The following is a 14,807-nucleotide window of genomic DNA, read 5'->3' on the forward strand; positions in this document are numbered from 1 at the left end:
GTGGGTGGAAGGGTCCTAGATGATTCTGTTGTCTTAGGAAGGTTTGCCATATGGCTGCTGGGGAGTCCTCAAGCCAAAACTGGCCATCAGATGAGTATGTATCTTCTAGAAATGGGCTTCTCTCAGAATCCCTGAGATTCAGTCCCTGGCTGGGAGCGGCCTGGGGAATGTGTGGCCTCCATGCCGAGGCAGTGATGGATTTCAGCGTGTGGCAGTTGGGCCCTTGGTCAGTTGAGCTCCCCATAACTGGACGCCTATCAGGTTCATTCTCATGGCTGCCACACTTAACACTGTACTGAGCATACATAAGATAATTCATAAATGCATGTGGGAACACGGTCTCCAAAGCAGTCTAGAATACTCTGTGCATTTCCTACTTCTGGGCTTTTGCTCAAATTTTCCTCTGCTTTGCTTGCTTTTCTCTTCCTATCTACATTCAGGAGCCAGCTCAGATCTCACCTCCAAAAAGCCTTCTCCAATCCCCACTTCCAGAATCAATCTTATGAATTCTTCTTCTAGGCACACATGGCACTATCTCTATATGTTTATCATTGGATCTAACATAGACTAATGTACACTAGCATTACTCATTTGCATATATGAGGTTCTAGGGACCTAGGGTAATGTCTTACTTTTTGTGCTGCCCCACAGCATAAGGTTTTGCACATAGTAGGTACTTAATAATTAATTGTTGAATTTGTTGAGATTCTTGCAACAGGATGTACCTGAATATATCTTTAGGAAGAAGTGGTGGTACAGTTTTCCCCAGAATCTCTTACGAGAACCTCATATAGTATGTCACAAACTGAACCCCTTATCTGCTCCCCAAATCTACCTCGTATCTGCTATGGCGGTGCCCAGCACTCATGCTCTAGTCCCTAAACCAGACAACCTCAGCATGCTCCTGGGCTGCTGCCCTGGGTCATGCCCAGACTTATGGGGGCTACTTTGGAAGGGTTTCTCTGATCTTCTCTCCATCCCTGAGGCCTCCATCCTCTCTCACCTAGACTGCTGTCCTGGCTTCCTACTGGTCTGTTCTGATATCTGTCCTCCCTCCCAGAAGCCTCTCCATTGTCCCTTGAGTCAGGGCTGGGATTAGGGTGCAGTGGGTGAGGTGCCAAAGGCAGGAAATTTAAGGAGACACTACTCTCAGGATTCTGCAAGTGCTGAGAGTGAAGTCTTCCTTAAATTTTGCTTCATAGGTGACTCATTCCCCTCACTCTAGTCTCAGGCCTGCCCAGAGTCCAACTATAGTAATGACTTGCCTTTACTGAAAGTCCTTCTAGCAATCCTCACTGCAGTGTGTCCCAGACATGGCTGTGCATTACTTGCAGACCTGGTGAAGATACAGACTCTTTGACCCTACCCCAGATTGAATCAGATTGGTAGTAGATAGGACTCAGGAATCTGCACAGCCAGATTTGGGAATCACTGGCTTATAGTACCAAGTCCAGACTCTTGGACTAACATTTACAGTTCTTCCCAATCTGGCACCTGCCTGCTTCTGGCTTCATTTTCAGTCCGTTTCCTCTAGGCAGGCACCCCATGAGCAGATCACACCAAACCACTCACTGGACCCAAGTGTGCCCTGCATCTTTTGTCTTTGCGCCTTTCCTGGGGTTGCTCCCTCTGCCTAGCATGCTCCTCTCACCCTTGCCTGTTCCCCTAGGCAAAATTCTACTCATTCTTCAGGATCCATTTCAAATGCCATCTTATCTCTGAAAACTTTTTGGATCTTCACTTCTTTAATAGAATTCAGCCCTTTAATAGAATTATTTCTCCATCTCTGCTGTTGTGTAGATGTACATCAGCAGCGCATCTCATGCTGTGTCACATTGGTTCCGTGAGGGCCCCTGTCCCTGCCTTGGTTCTGGGCTCAGGATCTGCTTATTTATGTTGGATCTGCAGCACCTCATACCTTGCCTGGAGCACAGTGAGCATCTATTAGTTGTTTGCTGAATTGAATGGAGATATGTACTAACTAGTTAAATTTAACTTTCCACAGCAACTAACATAATGCCTTGAACATAAGTATTTAAAAATATTTTTTGAGTGAATAAATGGACAAAGGAATGAATATGGGCCAGAGTTTACTATCACCATTTAGCCACTTCCAGGGAACTTGTGTGTGTTTCAGTAACACACAGTAGAGCTCAAATGTCTGTGTGCATAAATAAGAGTTATCTGGGATATTATTAAAAATACAAACTCCTGGCCACACTCCTAGAGATGCTCATTCAGCAGGTCTGGGTGGGGTCTAGGAATTTACATTTGTAACAAGCATCTTGGGTAATTCTGAGACAGGTGTTTGGTCCACAGGCCACATTTTGAGAAACACTGCAGGAGGCATTTGGTGTTCAGCAGGTGGTGTTCACTCTCTGGAGGGATTCTCAGATAATCTATCTTGAGGTTCAACCCTTAACATTAGAGATTGTGAAGTCCTGTCAGGAGGACATGGTAAAAGCAGCAAGTCTGATCTGGCATCTGATGGGCATACAGACTCTGAGAAGGCCATTCTTGGGGCACTCTTTGGATCCTGCAATAGCAAGAAGAATAGCAGGTCCTGTGAGCTTGGTTGCAGAGACCCTGGTTTTGGTCTCGTGGCTGCTCTCCCCTGCTCTGATGCACATCTCCGTTCGGAAGCTCTCATTCTCAACACTGGCTGGGTCTGGCTGATTCCCTGGCTTGCTCCTATTCTCTAGGCACAGCTTCTGTGGTGGTTCCCACAGGGCTATTGCCTTTTTCACCATCATTACTTCCTCCAGTCTCACCTCCAAAGGTTGAATCAGGTAGGTCTGGTGGAAGGAGGTCAGGAAGCCGAGCCTATAGCTCTAAGTCCTGGTCTGAACTCTGCCACTAACGACCTACCAGACTTACCACAGGTCACTTAACCAAAGTCAGCAGGTACTTAATGAGCACCTGCTATTCACAAAGCAGCATCTGCAGAACCTCTAGGGCTCCAAATTTCAGGTGTGACATCCCTTGCAATTCTAGCTGCTCCAAATTGAGTGTAAAGCCAAGCAACCCAATGAAGTCTTTTTCAGTTTAAACTTCCCTCGAGGACCAGGGACAGAAATGTCCTCGTGGAACAAAATATTAAACAGAATGTCGCTGTTGGGAATGGGAAGTCCATGTCCCCTCTGCAAGATCCCTTGAGAGAGTTAATGATTAGCCCTCATCCTATCTTCTTAATCTTTTTTTGTGTGTGTGTGTGTGTGGTACGCGGGCCTCTCACTGTTGTGGCCTCTCCCGTTGCGGAGCACAGGCTCCGGACGCGCAGGCTCAGCGGCCATGGCTCATGGGCCTAGCCGCTCTGCGGCACGTGGGATCTTCCCAGACCGGGGCATGAACCCGTGTACCCTGCATCGGCAGGCGGACTCTCAACCACTGCACCACCAGGGAAGCCCCTCTCTTCTTAATTTTAATCATATTATTAACAAATAGAATCCAATAGTCCATTAAAAAAAATACACTGTGGGCTTCCCTGGTGGCGCAGTGGTTGAGAGTCCGCCTGCCAATGAAGGTGACACGGGTTCGTGCCCCGGTCCGGGAGGATCCCACGTGCCGCGGAGCAGCTGGGCCCATGAGCCATGGCTGCTGGGCCTGTGCATCCGGAGCCTGTGCTCCGCAACGGGAGAGGCCACAGCAGTGAGAGGCCCGCGTACCACAAAAAAAAAAAAAAAAAAAAAAAAACACTGTGACAAAGTGGAGCTCATTTCAGGGTGATTCAATTTTAGAAAATCTATTAGTGTAACTCACCCTATTAATAGTCAAAGGAGAAAAGTCACAATTACCTTCGAAAATACAGAAAAAGAATGTAATAAAATTGAACATACATTTAGAGTAAAACAATAACAATAATAAAAGCTAACATTTATTTTGCCCTTGTTACATCCTGGGCACTGTCTGACATGCTCTGTATGTGTTTTGTCATTGAGTCCTCACCATCACTCAGTGATGAAGGTACTATCTATCAGGCTCCTTTTGTAGATCGGGGAAGTTAAATCTTAGCAAGTTTAAGGATCTTGTCTCAGGTCACATAGCTACGGACTGGGCTGTATAGAGCTAGGAAGTGGCGTTCTTAACCACTGTGTCAAAATAGGAAAATAGGTATACTTCCATAATACAATAGATATATGGTTCCAAATCCTAATTCAACATCATGATTAACAGGAAAACAATGGAAACATTTCCACTAAAATCAGGAAAAAGACAAGTGTGTCCACTGCCATTGCTATTACCTAACATTTGTCTAGAAGAGCTAGCTAATGCAATTATATAAGAGAACCAATTAAAGGTATAAATACTGTAAGAAAGGAGGCAAAATTCTACTTACTGCAGATGATATGACAATATACCTGAAATCCTAAGAGAAACAACAAAAAGCACCAGATGTGAGACAATGTGAGAAACAATGTGAGAATTCAGGAAGGTAGCCACTCACATATTTAATATTAAAAAAAAATTAGGGGCCTCCCTGGTGGCGCAGTGGTTGAGAGTCTGCCTGCCGATGCAGGGGATACGGGTTCGTGCCCCGGTCTGGGAGGATCCCATATGCCGCGGAGCGGCTGGGCCCGTGAGCCATGGCCGCTGGGCCTGCACGTCCGGAGCCTGTGCTCCGCAACGGGAGAGGCCACAACAGTGAGAGGCCCGCATACCGCAAAAAGAAAAAAAAAAAAAAATTAGTAACATTCCTGCATGCAAAAGGCAACCAGGTAGAAAATTTAATGGAAGAAAAAAATCTTATTCACAAAAGCAATGAAAAACTGAAATACTTAAGAATAAGTTGACAGGGACTTCCCTGGTGGCGCAGTGGTTAGGAATCCGCCTGCCAGTGCAGGGGACACAGGTTCGATCCCTGGTCCAGGAAGATCCCACATGCCACAGAGCAACTAAGCCTGTGTGCCACAACTACTGAGCCTGCGCTCTAGAGCCCGTGAGCCGCAACTACTGAAGCCTGTGCGCCTAGAGCCCAGGCTCCACAGCAAGAAAAGCCACCGCAATGAGAAGCCTGCACACCACAACAAAGAGTAGCCCCCACTTGCCACAACTAGAGAAAGCCCATGCGCAGCAGTGAAGACCCAACAGAGCCATAAATAAATAAATAAATACATAAATAAGAATAAGTTGACAAAATTGTATCTACTATATTATATGAAGAAAAAGCATAATACTGAGTGGCTTGAAAGAAACCTTGAATTCATCAGAAACAGTTCCATTTTTGAGTGGCAAAACAAAAGAATACACAGTGCCAATTCCATCTTCATTATGAACTCAATGCCATTCCATCAAAGTACTAACCGAATTTGTAAAAGAACCTGATGAAATTTAAACTTTATCTAGAGGAATAAACTTGTAAGAATAATCAGGAAAATTATGAAAAGTAAAGGAGGGAAATAAGCCCTTTGAGATATTAGGATATATTATAAAGTAGAGTAACTATAATAGAGTGGGTCCGATTTAACAAGAGACTGGCAAGACAATGAGACCAAATAGGATGGCCCAGAAATAGATCCCCAAACATGCAGCAATTTACACATAATGCAGTAAGTGATATAGGTATCATTTCCCATCTATGGGGAAAATAGAGCAACAGATAGTCTTGATAGCCATTTGGAAAAATAATAATATTAGATGCTCACCTCACTCCTTGTACTAAAGTGTATGTCAAAGGGATCAAAAATATAAATGTACAAATGAAGCCATAACTGTATTAGAAGAAAATATGGGTATGTATTTTTATAATCTTGGGATGGATAAGGCCTTTCCAAGCATGAAATTTCCTAGATTATAGAAAGGGAAAGGTAATTATATGAAATAATAAGCTTCTGTGGTTAAAAGCTACCAACTTCCAGTTATAAGATAAGTAAGTCCTGGGGATGTAATGTATAGCATGGTGACTATAGTTAGCCACTTTATTGTATATTGAAAGTTGGTAGGAGAGTAGATCTTAAAAGTTTTCATCACAAGAAAAAAAGTTGTAACTATGTGTGGTGATGGATGTTAACTAAACATATTGTGGTAATGGTTTCACAATATATACATATAACAGATCATTAGGTTACACCTAAAGCAAATACAATGTATATATCAATTATATCTCAATAAAAAAGCTACCGTGCAAAGACAGAAGTAAAGGACAAGTTGGAAGGAAAATACAACATGTATAACAAGCAAAGAATTTATTGATTTCTCTAGTAAGCAAAAAACACTTAACAAGAAAAAGGTGAGCAATGAAATAGAAAAATGGACAAAAGATAATAGAGGCAAATCACAGAAAAAATGCAAATAATCAGTAAAGCAAGGGGAAATTTGCTCATTTCACTAGTAATTAGAGAAATGCAAAATAAAATAATGAGTTACAGATTTTTATTTATCACATTAGGAAATAATTAAAAATTGATAATATCCACTGTGGGTGAGAAGATGAGAAACTGACACTCTCATAAATTATTGATGAGAATCTAAATTGACATAATATTTCTGGAAGAAAATTTGGCAGCATCTACTAAAATTTTGAAAGACTTTAGGATGTTATCGGTTAAATTGTGTCATTCTCCACCCAACTCCCCAAAAAAGAGATATTTTGAAGTCCTAAACCCAGCACCTCAGAATGTGATCTTATTTGCAAATAAAGTGGTTGCCAATGTAATTAGCTAAGATTAGGTTATACTGGGGTGGGGTTGGCCCCTAATCCGATATGACTGGAGTCTTGTAAGATGGTAGCCATGTGAAGACAGAGACACAGAGGGAGAACGCTATGTGATGCTGAAGACACAGATTGGAGTTATGTAGCTGCAAGGCAAGGAACACCAAAGATTGCCAGCAAACTACCAGAGGCTAGTATGAGGCAAGCAAGGGCTCCCCTACAGGTTTTAGAGGGAGCGTGGCCCTGACATCTTGATTTTGGATTTCTATCCTTCAGAGCTATGACACAATACATTTCTGTTGTTTTAAGTCACCCAATTTGTGGTACTTTGTTACAGCAGCCTTAACAAACTAATACAAAAGTCACACTCCACACCTAAGAATTTATTCTACCCCAATACTCAATTATACCTATGCAAGATGTCCATTTCATTGTTGACTGTAATGTTGAAAAACTGGATACTATCTAAATATCCATCAGTAGAGAACTGTTTAAATAAATTATGATGCTTCTTTAATGGAATACTAAACTGTGGTTTAAAGTAACTAAAAATGTATGAATTCACAAGACATTTAAAATTAATTGGTAAGTTGAAAGATCAAGTTGTAAGGCACTTAAGTAGTGTATGATACTAAATTTATCTTTTAAAAAGTCTTAATAACAGGGTAGTATGTGGATAGAAAAAACATTTATGTACTTTTCATAAATAGTTATTTCACGGCGAAGGTGGAGATAAAAGGAGGGGCTCTCATTTTCCACACTGCATGTATCTATAAGATTTAAATATTTAAAAATTGGCATGTATTGCTTTTGTCTTCAGAAAAATCGTGTTATTATAAATACGGCGTGGGAAATTCATATCTCACCTTAGCATTCTTCTGAATTTTCAAATCAACTTCCTTGGAGCAGTTACAATAATTTCTCACCTTTCCAAAATTCAGCTGACAATCTCCCAACATAGAAAGTAATACAGAAAGTTGGCCTGAATGAAGAAATTTGGTAGGACTCAATAAAGTCCTATTTGCTGTCCCTTATGTCCTCCATCAGAGCCTTTTTACCTTTACTTTACATCCTAGTTATTCTAATTTCCAGAATGTAGCAGTTTAAAAGAGAGAGAAGGGACTGCTAGTGTTAAGTACACCGACAACAGAGAGGGAGGTTTTCAGGAAAACTATAAAAAGCCATTACAAGGACTTACATGTATATAAATCTGGGTCATTTAATATAGGAATCAACCATCTTACTTGTCTCAGCAACCTCTGAGGTCATCTTTCTATTGAATTTCTATTACAAGTCAATGCAATAGATTATAATATTGTGACTCAGTCAAGAAAATGTTAACTTGTGTCCATTGTTTAAGAACCCAAGGAAGAGTACAAAATATTTGGTGTAGATTTCCATTTGAATTGGTTAAAATAAAAAGTTTGGGGCTTAAAGAAGTAAATTCTCAGTTATCTGGGAAGTGTCCACCACCAAGAAAGACTCATTATCCAAGCTTTCTGGATAATCAAAATTTTACTCTCTTTTCTTCCTAGAGCATTTAATCAAGGCCACAGCTTAGCGGCTTTAGAAGTCTCCAGCTGGGCCATTTTCTCACCAGCAGAGTAAACAGGGAAGAGAACGACTGGGAGGATGGGGTGCTAGGTGCAGCTTCACTTGGGGCCCTCCCCTGAGATAATGGGCAGTGAGGGGGCTGCAGGGGTTGGGGCTTGTACTGGGAATTCTCCACCCCACTCTTAGACTCCCCTCCCCTAGCTAAGCCCAGAAATGATTGGTTAGGCTCTAAAATAAATAATGCTTATTAAGCCTAACTTGCATGTAGTACAAAAACAATTATGCAAATCATTAAGACAGATCAACTTTGCTATAAGTGTTTCTTAATTTCAGAAATGACTCTTCATTCCTCTCAACTTTCAGAATTCCTTGTTTTCTAGTCATCTAGGCTGCTTTAAGCACCTCCCTCCACAGCAGCATGGTTGCAGTTGCTGTAATTAGGCCAAAATGTATGTGCTACATTCCCCATAACCTCCTTGTTCTAGAATTAGAGCTAAGATTTGTCGGGCTGAAATTCAGTGTATAATTCACTTTTTGTTTCTTCTCTTTCTCTCATCTCTTTTTAAAAAGCTGGTAACCAGCATTAAAGACAATGTGGTCGGTATTCTTACAACTAAAATATAGCTTCATTTCTGCTCATGGAAATATGTAGTCAATTAGCCATAATGTGGTCCAGACTCCCTTTGATATTCTAAAATAAAAACATTCCAAGTTATTTACTTGAGAAGAGCTGTTTCTAAGCACGCCCAGTAGCTGCTGTTTTTAATAATGCTGCTTGTAATGGGTGTGGGCACTCTGGGTGGAGGGAGGATGTGTGGCTCAAAGTTCTGAACTATTATCACTGGAATTTTTGGAGCAATACACATGAGCGCTTACACCTAGATAGAACTATTACCGAATAGTATTCATTCACACATATTTAACAATTTTTTTACTCCTTTCTCTTTTCAGGCCAGGGTAGAGAAGCAGGTGGAAGTGATCCATTGTTAAGATGCCTTGACCTGGAAATTCTCCCCACAGAGCAGCACAGGAGCAGAGAAGAGAGCTGCCTTTTGCGTAGCATTGTCTGAGGAGTAGTTCCCAAAATGCTTATTCTTGGACATGGAAGGGCCAGATGCTGAATAATCTCCTGGAGAATATCAATTATAAAAACCAAGCAAAACAAAACCCCTGGTTCTACTCTAATTTGGAAGGAGTAAGGCTGGGATGTAAGAGAGATACAGGTGGTAACCACTGATTTGGAAAGCAAGGTCTCTCATTTGTACTTAGATGTTTGGGCTCTTTAGCATTTCCCCAATATGTGATTTCTAGAAAATCAATCAACTTTTCTGCGCCTCACATTGACCATTTATAAGGTGACAATGATATCAATAAGTCCTACGTCAAAGGATTGTCTTGAGAATCAAGTGAGACTAGGGAAGGAAAAGCACCTGCCAAGTATTAATCTGTCAAGTACTTTGCAATTTTGGCCAAACTTAGATATTTAAATCTTAGTAGAATTTGTGCTAAGTGATTTGGGAGATAAAAAAGAACCACCATATGGTTTGGGAGGAATTTTAAGTCTAACTGGAGAGACAAGGTACAAATAAAATGGCATAAAAACTACATCTAATAGCATATTAAGTCACTAAAAAGCATTTTTAGTATGTACTGTGGGCTCTGTGCTAGGCTAGATGGTACAGGTGACTGAGAAGTATAATATACAACACGGATATTTTTCTGAAAGGGCTCCAAGTTTTGAGGGAGAGAAGAATTTCCTCTATAACAGCAGATAGTAGGAAGACAATAGAATCAAAGTAACTTCTAAATTTTAGAATTTAACTATTTTCTTCCTGTAAATAGTTACCATAAAAAGTTCTGAAGAAAGAGCAGTAGGAACTACTGGAGTCCAGGAAGAGATGGAATGTAGCTGGGCTGGGAGTTAGAACAGAAAAGGAAAAAGAGAGAGGGTCATTGGCTAGAGGAACAGCAAATTTCAAGCATAGAGGCAGGAATGAACATGGAGTAACGAGCACCAACAAGGAGATCAGCCTGATTGCAATGGTGGGGCACGTTACAGAGGGCCTTAAAAGCTCAGCTGAGAAGTTTGTACTTGATACATCTGTGCATATTTTGACAGGGGCCTGTTTACAAACCTATGCTTGAAACTCTAGGACTGTGCTGTCCAATATGACAGCGACTAGTCACCTATGGCTATGGAGCACTTGAAATGTGGCTTGTCTGAATTGAGATGTGCTGTAAGTGTAAAGTGCATACTAGATTTCAAAGATTTAGTACCCAAACTCATCTCATTTAAGTGTTTTACATTGATCATTTGTTGAAATAATAGTATTTTTAATATAGAGTTAAGTATTATTAGAATTAATTTCTTTTAGTTTCTTTTTTTAAAAAAATGTGGCTGCTAGTTTCTATTAGATGGCACTGTTCTAGAATGTCAGAATTCTTTAAAGAAGCTTATTTGCATGAAGAGCCAACAGACACAGGAATCCTGGGAAAAACAGAGAGGTTTTGAGGTGGATGGCTGGGGAGATGCCCAGGAAGCCAGAATTAACAGTATTGCATTCCCCATCACCCCGCACACATCAGAAAGAGGCATGGATGCACACTGAAGTAGGAGAGAGGCAAGGCTGCAGGACTTGGCCCTGAAATAGTGCATAAAGGTTGGTATTAAGGGATTTTTTTGTGTGCAACGCTAAGGGGTATCCTTCAAAGAGAAGAACCACTTAGAAACTGAGATCAAGTACCATAGAAGGGTTGTAACATGAGGACTTATGTTTAAGGATCAGAGCAGTAAAAGTCATAAGGCTGAATGAGTGATGGAGACCTCCCCCACCTTAGGAAAATATCACTGGTGGCTACATGGGACACATGCTCTACCACTGGGAAGGGCCTGGGGAGTAGGATAGCCCCTGGTGAGAAGAAACAGGGGTAGCAGTGGCTCCAGTTACCAGGAGGCAGAGTGATGAGCAACAGCTCTGCCCCCAAATATCAATTTTCTCCAAAGAGAATGAGCAAGATCCCAAGAGGAAAGAGAGAGGTTTCTAACAGTTTGTTTAGGCCCAGAGTCAAAAGTGATTTCTATTGTTACATAGATAGGTAGATAGATAGATAGATAGATAGATAGACTGATAGATATAAATGTATGTGTATCTATCTATCTATCTACCTACCTATAAATGTCTGGGTAACAATAGAAATCTATATCTATATCACATCTATACATCTGTTATCAGGGAAAAGGTGTTTACGGTACACCGGCCTCTCACTGTTGCGGCCTCTCGCGTTGTGGAGCACAGGCTCTGTACGCACAGGCTCAGCGGCCATGGCTCACAGGCCCAGCCGCAACGCGGCATGTGGGATTTTCCCGGACCGGGGCACGAACCCGTGTCCCCTGCATCAGCAGGCGGACTCTCAACCACTGCGCCACCAGGGAAGCCCCAGGGAAAAGGTTTTGCTATCTGTAATATGACTGTGCCCCAAAGAAAGTGAATTATGTTAATGAAGAGGCTTTTGTTTTCCTGAACATTTTGATGAATATGCTAATGCAGTTAGGGTAGAATCTAAGCCCTACTTCCTACTTCCCCAACCACCCTACCCTCATGTAGGGTCTGGATATCAGCATTACAGTTTCAGAGAGAGGGAAACTACGATGCCCAATCAAGTGAGAAATTTAGAGAGGTGGGGGTGCTGGGCAGAGAGGAGGGAGAGCAGCGGGGAGGAGGGCTGGAGAGAGGGGAAAAGGTTCTTCATTTTGTGGTAAGATCTTCTTCTTGTAATTCCACCAAAGCTTAAGTAAATTTGACTAAAGTCACCAAAATTTGGCATGAGTGGATTTCCCAGAAAAACTAGCAAAGAGACTGAGTTTTGCCTCTACGGAAATGTGGGGAGAAACATACAGTATATTCAAAGGTCCAGCCAGATCTCAAAATATAAGTCCTTCTGTTCCATTTCATATTAGGGAGCAAGACAGAAAATATTTTTTTAAAAAGAACAAATTAAAAATTTGGAGTTTAGAGACATAAAAATTGTGTCCAGGGTTAACATGTGGCCCTATTGGCCTACGCTCTTTTACTGACCACCTAAGCCAAACCAGAAGGGCTCAAAGGGAGGCCCTGGCTTTGTAGGTTGTGCCGTTTTAAGGCACTGCTGTCCTCCTGGAAGGAGTACTGAACTTTTCCAACGATCTTTTATCTCATTCTTAAAAAAAAAAAAAGAAACGCTTTCAGTTTTAGTATAGCCTTAGTTGGCTCAAGGACTGTAATACTGAATATAACGAGAAGTGAAAGATGTTGGGTCTTCAGACAAGTATTAGAGTTGTTTTGGATGCAGCAATTGGGGGAAGAGTGGGAGGCTAGAATGGTCAGAAGAGGGAGCCAGGGAAAATGGGAGGGGTGGGATCATGACACTTGCTTTCCTATTCTCTTACTCATCTGTTAGTATTGGAATGAGTAGGCTTCTGGAATTCAGCTGAGCTTTGAGATTTTTTTTCCTGTTTCTTTTTGGGCTCCATGTGTTAACTGAGGATTCCCACATAGAGCTCTTCAGACCTTGAGCCAGCTATGCAGCTGGCAGTGTGCATTTCTGCCTGGTGTTGGTGAAGGAATGGGCAGGAAGAAAGACCTCAGGAAAGGGGAGGGTTCCTCAATGGAGGACTTAAAATGTCCTAAATGAAGCTCTCTCTGTCTGAGTCAACCAGCAAAATTGTGTTTACTCCTGTAAGAGTGACCTTGGCAACCAGCAGAGCCAAAGGAGTCTTAAGTTTTTAGGAGTGTGTTATGAAAGGGCAACTTAGAGATAGGAGTATAAATATGAATTCTCTATGTGCATGTGTGTATACAGAGATAATGCTGTGTGTACATTTTGTTTATGTGCTTGGCTCTACTTATTTTCACACTAAAGAAGAAGCCATGAGTCTGACATAAAGAGATTTTCTCAGATTATTTCATGATTGCCTGTATTGTAACCATGCTGCCTATCCTTTGATGATATATTGTATAACACTGAAAATATGGTGAATGCTGTTTCAGAATTTGGTACTATAGTCAACGTGGTAGAGGGAGAGGGAGAGAGTTGTCTGCTGGATAGATGAATTTTCCTAAAGCAGCAGAACTTCATAGGATCATCATGGACCTAGGATCTGGGCTTCAGTTCATCAGGTCAACCAGATACAGCTCTCTTGAGAGTAATTAGGTTCTAAGGTTCCCAATCACACAGACTTACTGGTTATTTTTCAATGACAGTTGCCAACAATACAACCCAGGCTCTTCCCAGAAAGAAGGAAAGCGAGAACTAACAGTCATTCCAGGAAATTCTTTGATAAGCACAGGATAAAAGGATATGAGTTACCCAAGAAATACTGATATTTTGCTATAACAACCATCTCACTATTAAAAGACACCAGCCAAATGGCCAGGAGCATTCCTATAGGGACATTTTTGCTCTTGGTCAGTACTGAGACACAAAGGCAAGTGCTCACTTTGAGATTTCCCTCCCTTTGATTACAGTCTCTTTTTTTGAGTGATCAAGGAGGAGGGCCAGATATAAAGTAGTATTTGTGGGTATGTATGCAGGAGATATTTAGAATATAACAATCAATTAGACTAGATGAGCAATTGGATGAGAATTTAGAGGAATTTAGAGTGACATACTGATTTCTGGCAGGTGAAAAGATGGGAAATAATTGAGATGGAAATTACATAAGGACTCAAAGACAAAGAGGAGAGGAGACATCCGCACACAACAGATTCCAACAATTTTTTGCAGGTTAGAAAGCTAGTGGGGGAGACAATTGACTACAGAGTGGAGAAAGTTATGAACCACAGAGTGCAACCGTGAGAGGTGGACAAAAACTTGGAAATCCACAAGGACCATGAAGGGCAGGAATGAGGTGTGACAATGAAAAAAAAGGACAGGTTGAAAGAGTATCTGAATCCTCAGTTCCATTCCTTCTTTCCACTTTCAAAACTCTGATAGTTGGCGTAATGCCACCTCAGTGGGAGACTGGAGAATTCTTTTCTGGAGAAGCTGACTATACAGACAATGCTCCACGTACAGATCTTCCTTGATTTACAATGGGGTTATGTCTTGCTAAACCATCACAGGTTGAAAATGTTGTTGGTCGAAAATGCATTTAATTCACCTAACATACCCAACATCATAGCTTAGCCTAACCTACCTTAAACATGCTCAAGACACTTACATTAGCCTACAGTTGGGCAAAATCATCTAACAAAGCCTATTTTAAAGTGTTGAATATCTCTGGTAATTTATTTAATACTGTACTGAAAGTGAAAAACAGAATGACTGTATGGGTACAGAATGGTCGTAAGTGTATTGGTTGTTACCCTTGTGATTGCATGGCTGACTGGGAGCTTCCACTCGCTGCCCTGTCCAGCGGGATGTGAGAGTATGGTACTGCATATCACTAGCCCTGGAAAAGATCAAAATTCAAAATTCGAGGTATGGTTTCTACTGAGTGTGTATTGTTTTCACACCATCATAATGTTGAAAAATTGTAGGTTGATCCATCATAAGTTGGGGATTTTCTGTATTGATATGCGGGAGATTCTCCATGAAACAGCTGGCTCCCCACATGATCCATGTA

The sequence above is a fragment of the Mesoplodon densirostris genome, chromosome 14 (genome assembly GCF_025265405.1).
Source record: "Mesoplodon densirostris isolate mMesDen1 chromosome 14, mMesDen1 primary haplotype, whole genome shotgun sequence".
Classification (NCBI taxonomy): domain Eukaryota; kingdom Metazoa; phylum Chordata; class Mammalia; order Artiodactyla; family Ziphiidae; genus Mesoplodon; species Mesoplodon densirostris.